Raw genomic sequence first — 16899 nt, 5'->3', positions numbered from 1 at the left:
AGCAGCAGAAACCAGCAGGACACTTGTGAATAGTATCCTGGCATGAAATGACCATTAAAGCCAAAGAAACAGCATAATTTATTAACTGGGAAGCAAATTTAGGTTGAGTTAGTTTGGAGGAACTCAGAGGCAGTGAAATGAGTCTCCTGAATTTTAACCAGGCTCCAATTCTTAACAAAAAGTCAACAGGCGACGCCCCTCATAGTCGGCGCCCATGTGACAAATTGCAACAGAGAATATCAAAACACGTGCAAACTAGAAACGGATGTTAATTACGGTTTCAGCCGCTGTGCATGCTGTCGTGTGGAAGTGGCTCACTTTATATGCTCTGCTATTATAACATCCTGTTGGCAGCGAGACTGTTGGCATCAGCTGACCACCTCCGTCGGGCTGCTTTCGCTGAACGGGGGGACTACTTCATGTCAACAGTGGACCAGATTTGATTTGGCAAGTGGCTGAGTGCTCAATTATGAATCAGGAAGACGCCTGACACAAAAGGGTTTGAAAGGAGACCGACAGCCTCACTCAACAGTCTGGTCCCAGTTAGCATGAACTCATCACTTCCATTAAACAAAGCCCACCATGAAAGATGTGAGACTGAAAGCACAAGCGATGTTAACACTAAAGCGATGCCTAGTTATGACATGAAAAGTCCTTCCAGCACAGTTGAAAATGTTTTCACTGTGAACTGTTTATTTTTGTTGATTTGAGTGATAAACAGTGAGATTTTAGAGGTCCCAAACTCCAGAAGCACACCACATGGTTATGTGAATTCCAACCCTTAAAAAAGGTTAGGGAAATAGAGCACACACTGGCGTGGTTTTGCAGCAGCCTTGCAATACGAGGAAGTGGTGGCGGTCTTGTCTGACCACAGATACATGAGATCCGGCTTTGCCTTCCTAACGGATGGTATGGAGACACAAGGGATTTTGCTGGCCTTGACTTCCAAGCCTGTTTACTCGATAGTTCTGCGGCGAGCGCTCTCATTCGAGGAGCGTGTCTCCATTGATGGCCAATCAATCAACTCTTGCTGGGAAAAAGCAGCACCAAGATTGTGGGCTACGAGGGCACATGTGGGCTGCACTGCGCTCCAAAATATGGAGCCGTGTGACTGCAGTACAAACAGACTGGAGTCATCGTCCACAGGAATATGTTTTTCAGTGTCTGTTTGTAACAGATTTGTAAAATTAAAGCACTTTGCTCCTATTTCTTGTTTTATTTCATTTTTTCTTTGAATAATGCAGCAATTCTCTTTCGGAGTCACATGCTTTTATTTATATAAGGCATTTTAGCAATGCACAGTGTCTGTCATCAATTACAATCATGAGTAACTGTTGATATTGAGCAGACCTAGAATATATTAAGAAAATATTAGAGAAGTTTCACTTCCAGCGCACTATTAGACTGTGTCTCAGTCTAATGGCCTGATTTTTGACTCACGTCCTGGCCGGCTTCTTACTAATGCAGGTGTTGCTGGGTTTCCTTTTGCTGAGGGAGTCTCTGGTTTCAGGAAGTCGGGCCTGTTGGTTAATGTTAGAACTGGGAGAAAACATTCCTGGAAAGAAGGTGCTTGAGTCCAACCAGGGGGTGTATATGTAGTCTACAGCAGAAAGCGATCTGACACTCAACATCAACATCATCCTCTCGTCTCTGGCTATCACCGTGGTAACATTGCTCTTCTGTTTTCGATAGACATTACACAGGCAATAAGATAACCTTTGGATTTACATTTGACCTTATTCCCTGTGAATATGCATTCTTCGCACATACGTTGTTTGGATTCGGATCCGTCTTTGGTTTAGTCAAACCATAAACGCATTCTGCATGGCTGCTCATATGGTACTTTCCCAGATGCTGAGCTGCATGATGATATCATGTGCTCTTGCACTTATTGTTATATTTTCCTTGGTCTTTGAGGCGCACTTTGGTTTTCTGGTTTGTGTTTCACAAACTTTTCTCATTTCTGTGCGACAGAGTTAACAGCTAGGCAGCCAAACCAAACTTGGCTGTGGTTTTATACAGTAGTATCAGTCTCAAATCAACTCCAGGTGAAATCCCATATTACAACCTGAACTCCGTTGAAGTGCTTGCCTTTCTAGCATGTACGCACCGTATTACTTGTTACTTTGTTCAGTCTTGCTATTTTAACAAATGATAATTTAATTGATATCATTTTTATAACTGCAAGTGTAAGGAACAGTTTATCAGAAAACTGAACTCTAATCATCTTGACATTGTAGCATATGGGGCGTTAACTTAAACCAGATCTCTTGTTCTGTAATGACAGCCCATCACCTCCACCCACCAAAACACACGGTTAACTTATTTAACTCAACCATCCTGCTGGCCATGAGGTGCTAAAATATTCTATAAAAGAGATTATTTCAACAATAATGACTGTGTCATCACTGGATTCAGTAGAGGGCAGCAGTGAGTTGTTGATGTTGAGTTTCAACTCATTAGCAACAAAAATTCAATGCATTATGACCTTTGCACTTGATGTGAGGACAGTTTTACTGTACTGTAACTGTGTGTGGTCAGGTGGGATACTGTGCTGTACACATGCAAATACTTGTCTCTAAGCATATTTGGAGGGACTACCATCCAAAACATTTTTTCCCAAAAGCATATTTCTTTATTTCCTCCCTTTCATTGGATTCATTCATTGGTCATATATTTGATCTTAGTGGTTAAAACTAATGGCTGCTCTGCATTTTAATCTTTGCGGGTGCATAAGCACAGTAACAGTAACCAACAACAGACATTTCTTTGCAGGTCTTGTTTATTTTCTTTGGGAGCCCCTTTGCATCCCACTTCTCTGCACAAGGTGAATAAGAACACAACAGCCCAGAGTTGCAACTTTGGCATATGCGACGAGTCCTTTTTGTGATGACTGGATTATATACTCATTAAAACCCCATCTATACAGCTCTGCAAACAGGTTGTCAGGCCCTGAGCCAGCTCACACTGCATCAGTACTTTTACAAGCGGGCCCCCCAGAAACCTTCAGCGAGTCTGTTTTTAGTGGCTCTTACTGCAAATGGAAACACTTAGCTCCCACAATAAATTACCCACCCGACTTATGCCATACTGCATAGACCCCCAGCTAGCCGCAGACAGACTATGGATTTATATTTTAACATTAAATCCTCTTGGAATCTGCTACGTTGTAGTGACTTTGGGTCACATGAGCTGACAAGAGGACAGGAAAAAAATTAATCACGCGAAGGCTGTTGCACTAGCGTGCAGCCTGCAGGGCCGGCGGTTTGATTAAAGTTAAGGATGTGTCCCCCCCTCACCTCAGTGGGGTTGACACTGGGGTCATTTCAGGATAAAAATAGACTTTCTTAGTTACTTATTTTCCCTGGAAAGTAAATAGCCATCAGTGCAGCAGGCCAGTGATCTCGAGGGCAACACTAGCGTTCAGTCTAAACTATTGTTTATACTGCGGCCGGATGATTAAAAGAGACAACAGGGTATAGCAGGCCCTGCTGTTAAATAGAGCATCCCCAGCAAAAACAGTAATGATGGTGCTGCTGTGAACACAGTCCAGTGGGGTCAAGTTCAGACACTGTGAAAACATACTTAAAAGCACTTGACATAAACTTCTGTATTAAATGTCGAGGAGCGTTAGGACATAAGAGCAGCATTTAGGACCCTTGCTAAGGCTGCCCGTGAAATAATCCTAATTATCATTCCAGCAAACTAGAGTGTTTGACCACCTAGTGATGTAATTGCAGCTGACCAAATAGATTGTTGTTGAAATATTGCCCCGCTGTTATAGCTACGTTGTGACAGCGTTGTGTGTTCACTGAGGGCCGGCGCAACCATAACAAACACAGCTGAATCGGGGGTTTACATTTCAGCAGGATGACGGCGCACGCAGCGTCTGGGTGGAACTTGGGAAAAGGGGCCTGGGCCGGCAGCCTCGTCTGGCAGGGGGCCAGCATGGTAAGAACAGCCTTGACAGTGGGACCTGTGAAGTCATTGTCCAGATGCACCAGTTTATGAATGCAAACGAATGAATGGAGAGCGTTGGTTACGCTGCATCTTTGCATCAGCACGAGGCACCGAGCATGTTTGACAAAATAAAGCCGCGCCAGGACATTAGATTGGGCCTGTGATGAGGGTGTGGACCATTAAGTTCAGGTTGGAATTATTGTGACGTGGTCTTTGAAGAACTTCCAAAAGGAAGCCGCCAGCCAGCCTAATACCATGGGCTGCGGCTTTTGAAGTCAATAGAACCACAAACGGAAAGAATAATTGTAACCATCTTTGGCTTGAGAATGGGTTTGATTTAGAAATAAAGTGAAACTTCTGTAATGCTCTCGGTCCAACAATTCATGCATGTCCTCTCTTCTTCAGTGCAACTGAAAACAGTATAAAAATATTTGTCTGTTTTTACTTGAACGTCTGTTGAAAGATTTTGCCTCTTAAATTCTTCCACTTCATCGCAGATTTTGGAGATGAAAAGACAGAAAGTCCTGGTTGAATGTGCCCAGAAGCGTGCCCACAAGCTCATTTTCTCTACTCTTCTCAGTCTCTGTATCACTTTCCCTTTTTGTGGGTTTATTTCCATAACTGCAAGGAATTTTTGGACAACACCTATTTTGTGGAAACTCCTTCCGCAATCCCAAACGGTTGTCCACGTAACCTCAGGGGAGCAGCCAGCAACTATGTAATTGGAGAAGATTGAGTACACACAGAGAGACCATAGCCTGGTGAGCTGTTGGGAAGCTGAAACAAAGATTACCAGATGTTTACCCAGCCCTGCCATATGTGAGGTGGTTACTGAACTTATGTGCAAAATGTGTGAGTGGCAGACAGAAGGAGTGTGAACCTTTGACCCAGTGTCCATTACAGGTACAGAAAAAAAGCTGTAATGCCAATTGACCATGAAGCCAATGCAAAACAATGACGTGCTACCCTGTTTGGTTTTCCTCTAAAAGGAAATCTAGTGTTCCTCAGGATATCACTCAGGAATCCCCTTTTACTGATGGAAACCATGGAGCCGTCAAAACAGGGCTCTGTCATTCTGCTGCCTGGTTTCAATTAAAGCATTGAATATCAAAGACAATCACTCCCATTTTAATGTGCTTTTTTTTTTCATGTGTTCCCAGTTTATTTTGATGGAAAATTTGTGGGTGGAGCACTTGCTAATTGGTATGGAAAACTTGCACCTGTGGTAGACCAATGTTTTGAGTGTCAGAAACACTGAATATTTGCGTTCTTTTCTTGTGAGAAGGAGGCCAACTTTATCCCCAAAACAATTCCAGACTGGATCTGATGTGTAAGATTGTCTGGAACAATACATTTACATGTTTTTTTCGAGCTTCGACTTCACAGTGCAGAACAATTTGTCATTCATCGTGGCCATTTACAAACCATTTAATCATTCACTTGCTGCGAGAGACCGGCTTCTAAAGCAAACATAAGAAAACTTTGATACCAGACTCTTTGATTCAGCTCTTAATAGATGTAAAGGATCATACTGGTGGTTTTGCACCGGTGGTAGTAATAGTTAATAGTGATGCCTTGTACTTTGATTCAACCGTATCCTGTCAGAATTGAGTGCTAACATATATTATGTCATTGTTTTTGCAGCACACGTCAACCCTTTTTGACACATCCTGTATTATGTCATAGCACTAATGGAGTGAAGTCTGTGTGATTTGCACTGCTACACTCACACGATACCCTGCAACCTACGTCCAACACACTATTCACAGTGAGGCTGCCTGTTTGCTGCTGCCTATCAGCCCAGTCATGTTGCTTCGGGATGGTTCTGTGGGGGAAATCATCATGTCTGCACTCTAGCTCCTGCCAGCGTTCGGAGACTCTGGTCATATAAGCTGTCAGTCCGCCACAAGCTTGAAGCCGGAGTTTTCCTGTCTGCGCTGTCAAAGCTTTGGATCATGACAATCCTGGCCAACTCTGCTGAAATGATGAGAATCACTGCTTCACTTTACCGAAGTCTTTTCTGCTTGATCAGATAAGATGATTCAGTTGATGTCTTGGCTCTTTTGACGGTTGGCAATGTGGCGTGGCTGCCGGCTGTTTTATTGCTCTCCTGTAAGAGATCTTCTAGTGGTAATATTTTGCTGTCTGCTGGCTGTTCGTTTTTTTTAAGGTATAATCTAACACCTACCACCAGGAGGACATTTTTCTATTCTCCCCAATCTCTGCTACGCTGGAGTTGCTTTATGCTCGCAGGGAGGGACAATTTCAGAGTCGAGACAGCAAATATCAGCTCTGTACATACACACTTAAAAACTGTGCATGTATTTAATAAGCATTATATTTACAAGAATGGCTGCACATTCATTTTAGGTCCTTCGGTATGCGTGTATGTACGTGCGGGCAGACCTATGAAGACATTCCTTCCATTCTGGTGAGAGAGAGAGGTGGAATCACCGTGTCTATATATACAACAAAGTGCGTCACTCTCCGCCCTCCTCTCCTCCTCTGTGGTTTTCAAGACTAGAAGGAGATCTATAAGCTACTGTAGTGTTCTGTCATTAGTGGTGAGCTTTAATCTCCAAATTAGAAGCTAAATCATTAAATGTCGCTTGCATCTGCAAACAGGAACACATCTGATGAGAGCTTACCTTTTAATAAAGCAGCTGGCTGACATGTGGCCCACGTGTTGCGCTGGCTGCTAAATGACTTACGACCATTCTGATATGAGCATATTACTTTTACAGTCGCGTTATTGCAAAGAACAGTCAGGAAAAACAATGCCTCTCATCATTATCTGTGTGTATAAGGCATTTATTCAGCTCTTTGGTTACAAACATCTGTTTAAAGTGCACATCTGGGTATAAACTCATATTATGTGAAGGACATTCATTAAGCAGTCGGGTACTTTCAGTTTCAAAGTAAAAGTCTGAATGAACCCATCAGCATCAGTAATTGTACTATCATGCCTTTAAAATGAGTCTCTTGAAATCTAAAATAATTCAGTTGGGCATTTCTATTATAACAAAAGATTTATCTTACCATGCTACAGTAAATGGTTCATTTCAATCCATTTCATTAATCGAAATTATTTGTAGGTTTGTTTTTTTTTTAAGTAGAAGATCAGACAGATGAGATTATCATCATAATGCAAGAAACAGCAAAAATCAGCTTTAAAGTCCAATTAGTTGACATCGTATTGCAGAACATCTACTGTATGTAATGCATGTTGTGCTCTAATTCATCCTTATGAAACTCCAGTGAGTGAAAGTTCGGTGGGTCACTCACTTGCTCACACCCATTGTTGTCAAGATCCTTAACTTGATTTATAGTGGTCTAACATTTCACGATGAATTAGAGCTGGAATTTATTAGTTATTTGCTCCCAAATTGTCTTCCGGAGAGACATAATGGCCCTCTGAGAGAGGATGAAGAAGTAAGTTTTGCGTTAGTTAGATGAGCTGCAGAGTTATGGAGCAGCCAGGGCCGTCAGGGTCTACAATCCTCGGAGCACAGAAACACGTCACTCAGTGACGACATGGGAACATCACGCCGCGGTGATACCAAAAGCAACCACTTAACCGCAATAACATCACGTCTCCCCAACCGGTGGGCCAACATAGATGTCACAGCTTTGCGTAAGCAGTAAATTGGAGCTGACCATCCTCAAGAAAATGACTTACTTTGTTGTAGATCCGCACGATATCTGAACTGTTTTGCACTGCTTTACGATAATATTTCCCTTCACGGCTATAGACTCCTATTAACCTCCTTGGATGATTGTTTTAGTTTCATATGCCCACTGCGCAGTATTATTTTAAAAATTTCCAGGTGTTGAATAAAGCTATTTAATCTCTTCATTTTGCAAAGTCATATGCCACGATTTTGCTATGGTTTTTATATGTGCACACCTGCTCTCGATACATTCTCCTTGAGGTCTTTGGGGAGGTAATAACCACCATCGATAATGTGAATTCATGGGACACATCCTGCATTTTTACAGTCCATTGAAAAGGTACTGAGAACCAGAGAAGCAGTAAATGAGTGTTCAACTATGACACCATGTCTGGTTTTATTATTACCCTCATATGTCAGTTCACACATTACTCCCTCATAACAAGTGAATACTCTGTGCTCATTGTCTTGCACATAATTCAAAGTAACTGCAATGCATCACATTTCCTCTTCCAGTGGATTTTCTTGCTTGAATCAGAGCCATCTTCTCTTGCCTCCTCAGTGGCCGAGGGATTCACTCCGTTCTGTGCTCCTAAGGAGCAAAAAGGACAGCCCTTCCTCCGCAGAGCATTTGGGGTGATCAAGTATCATCTCTCTGGTTCACCCCTGAAACTAAAGCTACATCTGCGAATATTTCTCTACAGTGACCAAGCCGTAATTTAAGACTTGCAACTGACTATTGGAGATGATGACCTCTTGTGATTTGGGCTTACGCTGCAGCTTACACAAGGCCGCCGCACCAGAGCGAGGGGGGACATGGGTTTTACAGGCCCACCCGCAAGCAGAACGCAACTATTTCCTCTCCATAAATCAAAACGGACACGCTCTGTCTGGGGGCTTTCAATAGGAACAGAGCATGTTCATTTTTAAAATGAAAAAAGGCTGAAATTAACTTTTAATGTGCTGCACTGAATTTGGACTGACACATACCCATAGCTTGCATATAGCGTGTGTTTACTTTACTTATTTTTAAAGAAGACGATGGTCAAATATTTCATTGAAAGCTTTAGTCACCAGAGAAAGCCGTAGGGAGATTCTGGGAAAGAACAAACATGTAGAATAGGGAGTAAGAGTGCGTGGAACAACAAGAATCTGTTTAAAAAGTCCTCATAATGTTTAACAAAAAGAGTGCTGCTCAAACCTGCACAATGACGTATTTTCACCTGTTAGGGAATATGTTAGCAAGCAGCTACCTATTTACATATCCAGCAGAGAGTAGCATTCATTTGTACTCGAGTCTTACCTTGTTAGCTTGTCGCTAACTTTGTTTGTCTGCCGTTTGGTGCTGGGTAAGTAGTGTACAATGTTTTTTTTTTTTTTTTTTTGCTTTTTCTGCTGAAATATACTGAAAAGTGCAGCGAAAATGCAACAAGACTCCATTTGTGGGCCATGTAACCAGAACAATAGGCTAAAATATGCTAAAACATTCTGTAGAGCTCTGCAGAGTTGTTGTAATCTGAGTGGGTTTGTCACTCCGAGCAACACCTTTTGCTCTACACAGTTGATTGATCATCCGTGAAAATAAAAATATTGATTATAGTATAGCTTGGGGGATTTTTTTTTATCAGGCCAGTAGTCACAGCAAGCCTTGTGGTTTCGTCTGGCCGTTAATATTACTTCCACTCCGCAGACTTTTCCAGCACGGCGTTCGTCTGTGCTTTGACATATCTAGATTCCTCCTCCCATCACAAAAAACAATTACCACCATTTTCCTTGTAATGAGATTCTCTGCTGGGACCAGGGGTTATGGAACACACATACAGACGAGTCATGACATGACTCACCCCACCAAACAGCGTCTAGAAATATGTGCCTGATGTCAATGACACTATGTCTCGGACACTAAAAGCATTCACATCCCTGAGAAAATATCAGCGAGTAATTACACATTTCCTTTGAGATATGAAAATTATTAAAATATGTTTCAGACGTACTAGCAGTGATGTGTCACTGAATGCCCCGTCGGTGATTACAAAAAGGCAAGAAAAGAAATGAGGAAATAATCATTGCCACAATGCAAATTTATGTCTGCCAGCCACTTACTGCAACTGGCAGTAACAAAATCAATCCCTCGCGTCCTCTGTGCATTGGTTAGTTGATGAAAAAATGTCAGTCAATGGCAGCCCATACTTCCAATGTAAACCCACAGGAGGATGTCCTGGAACAATTCAGCCAAAGCGTCTGGCTGAGACTCCGCAGAGCTGCGTGCTAGAGTAATTGGTCGAGCAGCAGAGGAATGACCTTAAGTTTAGATTCGGGCAGTTAGGAGACCTTGGAGACAGCCTCGATCCCCAGGCTGTCCCTCACATGCTTATACTTTGAGACTGTGCAATGACAGCACAAGGCCGTATATGATATAAGTACTGTAATAATTCCTTTCTTAATGAATTCTGAGTACTTACTGAACAGCGGTGGAAAAATACAGTTTTCATTTCTCAAACTACGGAGCATGCACTCACTTTTCTGGCTCCCCTGGCGTCTATAGGAGCACATTTTCAGCACAAGCATAATGGAGAAAGTAGAGGCTAGTCCAGTCCTCCCAGTGAACAATCTGTGTTGAGGAAACAGTTTCTTCTGGATGACCATCAGGCCCTTATGGATGCACGACAGCCAGTTTCATACTGGGAAAACTGGCTCCCACTCAGCAAAGAGCTTGATGGAAGAGCAAATCTTACCCCCGGCGCCCCTCCTCCCATTCGATTCGGTCAATATACAGCACCAGTGGCGGCTGTAAGTGCAGGGAGCTCCCCATTGATCAGTAGTGGAACAGAATCCAGATCCAGCCAGCTGGGGCTGTTAGCTGGGGAAGCCGTGTTCTTTGCAGTGAGGTAATACCTCAGACATCTGCAGCAGGTTCTAATTATGCCAGAACAACTCAGTGTCTGGCTGCGTTTGGCTAGAGGAATAGCCAACACAAGCCATTCTACTCTTCTCTGTGCGTAAGACATAAAGGCCAAGGGGATGCCCTCATACCGCCCAGCTTCGTCATCGGCTGTGTGAGAAATTCTCAGGAGCAAAAGTCACCTTATGCAAAAAGATCCTCAGGAGTGATCATGAGAGTATGTGATGCATCTCTGGTCTTTCCTTCCATCGCTGGTGAGCTTTTTATTTATTCTTTAATGTTAGATTGTTGGTGTTTTAGTTTCCCCGTTAAATTAAAAAAGGATCTGAAAAAGGTTATTTTTGTAGACCTTTTAACCTTTGACTGTGCCACAACACAAGGTGGTGCTACTGTATCTTCCTGTTCTGTTGCTATGCCGCCTGCAGCACAGCCAAACAGGCGAGCGGGGTAAAGGCCGTGTGTTTAGGGTCAGGACTGTTTTATAATCTCAGCATCCGAATTGGCTTCCTGTGAGTGGGGAACGATTAAGAAAGCCATCCTGTACTCTGACTACACTGCCTGTGGGGCAATGCACTCCCAGCTACGGCTGATTCAATCACTCTTGATCTTTACCCACCGCAAAGCTTTCTCTCATAAAGGCATAGCATGGAAAATGTTTCAATTTCATAATTAAACTGATATTTCCTTCCATGCGACAAAATTAAAGGTTAGTGAACAACGCCCCGGTCTTAAAATAAGACGGTAATAAGAGCGAAACTGCACTTTGCAGTGAAACCCTTGATTTGAGTAAGCTGTAAACTGTGAGTTGACAGTGATTAGCACAAAAACATTTGCTGCTATAGTAACCGATCAGCGCTCGGTGTAACAGAGATGTCTGTGTTATGGTGCAGACATACCTGGCAATTATGCTCAATCTGTTTTAATTGTTCTTTGTGAAGGGCTATAATTCTGCTTTATTAAAGAGTTGTGGATTTACAATCAGTCATTTGAACAGTTCGGTCTGGTGAACTTTCTTTCTTTTGCATTACTGTATGCGCCGTGCGTTTGACCTCATCCAGCACACACAGGGACAACATGTGCCTGCAACACCTCCACGTGCACATACTCGCTGACGCTCAACAGTAGCTGCAAATGCAATCTCGACTTTTGATTGCACACACAGCAAAGTGGCTGACCGACCTCAAATCTCATCATTACCAGTGCTTCAGGGGACGAGAGCGAACCCTCTGTAGTCCCACCACAGAAATAGAGTGGTGACAGTTTAATAGTCTCCGAGCTCAGAGCGCCACACCCTTGCCACTCGATATTGCAGACCCTGCTCCCACCCCGGCACGTGACGTCAGGTGCCTGAACCTGCTCTGCAAAGCTTTGTGGGATTGTTAATCTACAGGGGGGTAAAATTCCCTTTAACTGATGACATTACTGTGCGTGACTGCAAATGGAAATTTTGCAGCCCTCCACCTCTGTCAAGGCTTCTAATACTAACATTTACTTCTCATTTATTTATGCTAATCAGTAACAACTGGATTTTTCCTTCTTTTTTTTTTGTAAGTGATTTCAGTTTGAGATGTCTAAATGATGAAAAGCTGGAAGGGCACGCACAATTTTATCATGCTTTGGGAATTCTTTCTCTGATGAGACGAGAAGCTCATTCCATCGAAATCAATTCTCTACGCCTGTCTCTGTCCCCTACATCCACTGTGAATATTCATTAGTTTTCCCCTTCAAGGCTCTTCCAAATAATATGACCAGTTTTTCCTGTGCACTCAGCGAGCCATCCGTATGGAGAATTACCCAACCCACAGACTTTCTGTCTCTCTAAGCCCCGTATTCCACAACGCGGGGAGCTGGTTGAGACAACTGTTGAAAGTTTGCTGGAGCCTCATCCGCCTCTGTGGCCTGACAGTCTTTTGCGTGAGACACTCCAGATGGAATCCCACACTATGAGCTCTCCTAATGACCGGCAGTATCACCAGAACCGCAAGCGAAAACCTCTGATGTGACAGAGCGGGAAGAAACATCGTTAATGGAGATAATGAAGCAGATGGGTGCTCTAATGGGTGGCTGGAGTAAAAACTGAGAAGTCAGTCAGGGGTGAAGGCATGGGGTGTGCGTCCTGGAAGATGCTCGGCTATAGAAGCCGGATGCTTGCCACTGCATGTTTTTGACCTTGACTAGCCTCAGTAAACACATGTCAGCCAACTTTGCCAAAGATGAGTCAATAACTATAAATTTAATTGTCTTGGTGGCCACATGTAACTGTTTCCTATCTCTGACATGACAAGCGGCATAAACAAATTAATCAGTTTTGTTTTTGTTTGTGCCGAGTTTGTACTTCATGAGCAAAGGACGGGTCCCATCAAATGAATGACTTGGCTCACTGGACACAGGTTCAGGAGCCCAAGAGCACAGGGGGGCCCAAAGGCAGGCTTTCTGTGTGATGTGACTTTAACATTTTTTGCTGGAGAGTCAAAGCATTTCATTAGAAGTCTCTCTGAAAATATACATCTTCATTTCTAAGCTCACATCAAAGAAGGGCAAGGGGGTCTCTATTAGACGAGGGGCTATGACTGTGTCTTTCTTAAAAATACCTCTCGTCACCACTAGTGGAGCTATAGAGCAAAGTTTGTATGTGATTGGTTTTCACAAGGACATACATGCATGTCCATGAGCCATTCAAATTCTTGCCACTATTTACTTATCTACAGGTGGTACCAGGAAATGCAGCAGTGTGCCAGCAAAGGCAGAAAAGAAGAAGCCTCTCAGCAAGTAAACATGCATGTGAGTAATGCAGGCTTCAGATGTTCCACGGGGAAGGAAATGCATTCAAGACATTTGCTAGACCTTAATGATACACAGTGTTTTTTGGTGGGTAATGCTGGATGTAAACAGAAACTTTGTATGTTTACAGGAAAACTCTACAGGGCACCTTAAGTGGTCTCTTAAGTATAATCCAATTTACAGTACCAGACGAACATTTGGACACACCTGCTCACTCAGAGGTTTATTATTTCCAGCACTGTAGAATAATGCTAAAGACATAAAAACAATGGAACAACACATGGAATTATGTAGGCACAAATATCGAGAGAAAATGACCAAAACAGCAAAATGGAATGCAGCCGTGCCTGATGAAATGTCCAGGTTTATCCTCTGCAGCAGAGGTGACTCTTGGTCTTCCTTTCCTGGGGCAGTCCTCATGACTGGCTTCATGTCTTAACGTAATGATGGACTATCCTTCCTCTTAGTTGACTGGTCCTAGATTAGGTGAATAGGGCTATTTACTGTATGCCAACACTACCTATGGGCAACTGGTGGTCTCAAATGCATTAAGAAGGCAAGAAATTCCACTAATGAACTTTAACAAGGTGTACAAAAATAGTCCAGGTGACGTCTTCATGAAACTGGTTGAGCGAATGCAAAATCTGTTTTCCTTTGTTTTGTGCTTTTAACTAAGATTGAATGTTCATGTATGTGTTTATTAATTGGGGGCTAAGTTCTCCAGCAGAATCCTTGTGGCTGTCTGGATCTTTTCAGAGTTACAGTATGTCAAGGAGCAGAGCAGCAAGTTTGATGTAAATGATCAATTCCTTCATATAAGCGTTTCTAACTGAATTTGTAATTTTTTAGGGCGGGTTCCACAATGTGGCAATGCAAAAGAAGAAATCATGACGAGGTTGTCACCCCATTTCATTAGCCAATTCACCTTTCTAAGCGTTTTCCTCTGAAGACATGTCTTGTATACAGTGTGCCTCCACATTTTTAGCCCTGAGGCCGGGAGATAGAGCCCTCTGAGAAGGGAAACAGTGTGTTGATACGCCCAGGGGCAGTGGAAAAAAAGGCCTGTGTGAACTGTCAGCACCAGATAGACACAGGAGCAGCTAATCTGCTCCCAGGCCACCATTCTCGACCATGTGCCACTTGCACTCTCACTGACCGACTTCCTCCATATGCACACAGAAGGAGGTGGAGAGGGTCTGGGTGTACCCGCAGCTGGAAATCCTGAGTATAGATACACATGCATGAGGAGATGATTACCAAACATCAGATGCAATTGAATTCTGGGAAACAGGCTTCCTGGCGAAGGACCCCCATTTGAAAAAAACACTTTGAATGCAGACTTAAGTGCGATTCGCCTACAGATTGAAGACACAATGACATGTGAACACAAATGTATTATCTCATTCTGTACACTGGGGGAGGTGTTGACATGCAGTTGTGCTTTCATTAAATATACCATTTTCCAGACAATGGAAAATGGATCATTTAATCAGCGACTCCTGGCTGAATGAAAAGAGCAAATAGAGGATTGTTTGCTCAGTGACTAAGATTTGGAGATGGATTGAAGATGGATCGCTACGAAGGAGACCAAACCCCATGATATCATATCCTTTACTGCAAATCTCCTCCATGAAACGTACTTCACGACTCATTAGCGCTGAACAGAGTCTGTCTAGTCATTAAGACTGTTTAAATCCTTTGATTGCTGTTGAGTGATCAATAATGAATAACACTTGATTTTGATGAAGAGGGAAGTTGTCAAGACGCTGAACATAATACCATGTCTGGGTATGCTTTTTTGGATGACCTGTCTATCATTTACAGTGTAAGAAAGGTCAACAAGTCTGGAAGCTGCATGATTTTGACTGCACCTGTTGCCATTCCTCTGGATGCACGATGTTTTTGCCTTTTATCTTGGCAGGTGCAGCCCAAGTATCATGCTGGACCCTTTGTGGCTAACACACTGACCTTATGGCTTCTGCTGCCCACAAGGCGGTCCAGGAGCTGGTCTGCAGACAGATCAAAGTGGGAATCATGCCCCACCAACAGAGATAAATACACACTTCCTCTCCTCTCTTTCACACTGGTTTTTCCCACACTCCTCGAACCCCCATGCTGTAGCAAGGCCAGCTCAGAGGAAATGACAGACCACATCAAGAGGCTTGCTGTTGCTTTGACAGGAGGGCTCGCTCCAGCCTTCAGGAGAGAGGGAGACGCGCTCGCATTCATCATGGGGTTGCAAGTTATTTGTGTGTCTTTTGCAGGTGTTGGCAGTGGCAGCACAGCACATCTAAACAAAAATGGTTTCATGCTCATTTTGAGCCGTACGTGACCTACATTCACCATATTCACGCCAGATGCTGTAAAGGAATGACGTTAAACCTGTGCCAATTTTGTCAGTGTTTTTATACTGTAATCAACCATAATTTGGCTCTCAATTGCTCTAATGGTGTTTAAGTTATTATTCTGTTTGTGCTCTACAGCTACAGAATCTAAAAACTGAATCACTTCAATGGACAAAGAATAGGGTTCATGGTGAAAATTAGTTTTTTTTCAACATATCTTCATGTTCATGTGGAGCAAACAAAAAGACTGGGAAAGTTATGGAATACTCCAAAAACACCTGTTTGGAACATTCCACAGGTAAACAGGTTGATTGGTAACAGGTGACAGTATTATGATTGAGTATGAAAGGAGCATCCTGGAAAGGCTCAGTCGTTCACAAGCGAGGATGGAGCGAGGTTCACCACTTTGTGAACATGATTGTATAAAGGATGTTACGACATGAGCTCAGGGACACTTTGTAAAACTGTTGTGAGCACAGTTTGTCTGCGAATGACTGCTCTCTTTTATTATTAAGATTACAGAGCGTCCAGCTTTTTTGGGAATCCAGGTTGTAAACAGCAAATTGCTTTCAATGCAAAAGAAACTTTCTTTTTTAGAGTTAGATGAGATGATTGATACCACTCACATATTTGTCAATTAAAAATGAAGCTACTGCCAGGAGATGGTTAGCCTATCTTAGCTTAGCACAAAGACTGGAAACAGCTAGACTGGCTGTGCTAGAGAAAAAAGAATCAACCTACCAGCACCATTAAATGTATCTAATTAACACATTACATAGCTTTACCTGGTCAAGAAATGGTCCAGCACATAACCCTACATATCCACACCTCATTTTTTCACTTTGATTTTTTAACTGATTAAATACATGAGACACAAAGTGTTAAATAGTAAGTTTTGAAGTTGTTCTCGGGTGTACTTTTGAACTTTAGACAGAGCCAGGCAAGATGTTTCCCCCTGCTTCCAGTCTTTATGCTAAGCTATGCTAACCAGCTGCTGGCAGATACCCTCCTCATGGCTTAGTTTTACTGCCCATTGGGCTGCTGGATGTTCCTGAGCATTGCAATGTAGAACACCAGAGTGCATTTAAATAGCATGTGAATCCTACGCGTCTGATCCCATCTGAGCCTTACAGACTCGACAGACCTTGCTGGAAATATGAATCCTGGTAAACTGGTGCTAAACAAAAACCTCTGACAAATAAATAAAGATCGATTTTCTTCCTCCAAGGTCTCCGGTCAT

The sequence above is a fragment of the Chelmon rostratus genome, chromosome 12 (assembly GCF_017976325.1).
Source record: "Chelmon rostratus isolate fCheRos1 chromosome 12, fCheRos1.pri, whole genome shotgun sequence".
Lineage (NCBI taxonomy): Eukaryota > Metazoa > Chordata > Actinopteri > Chaetodontiformes > Chaetodontidae > Chelmon > Chelmon rostratus.
Note: the sequence above shows the minus strand (reverse complement) of the source record.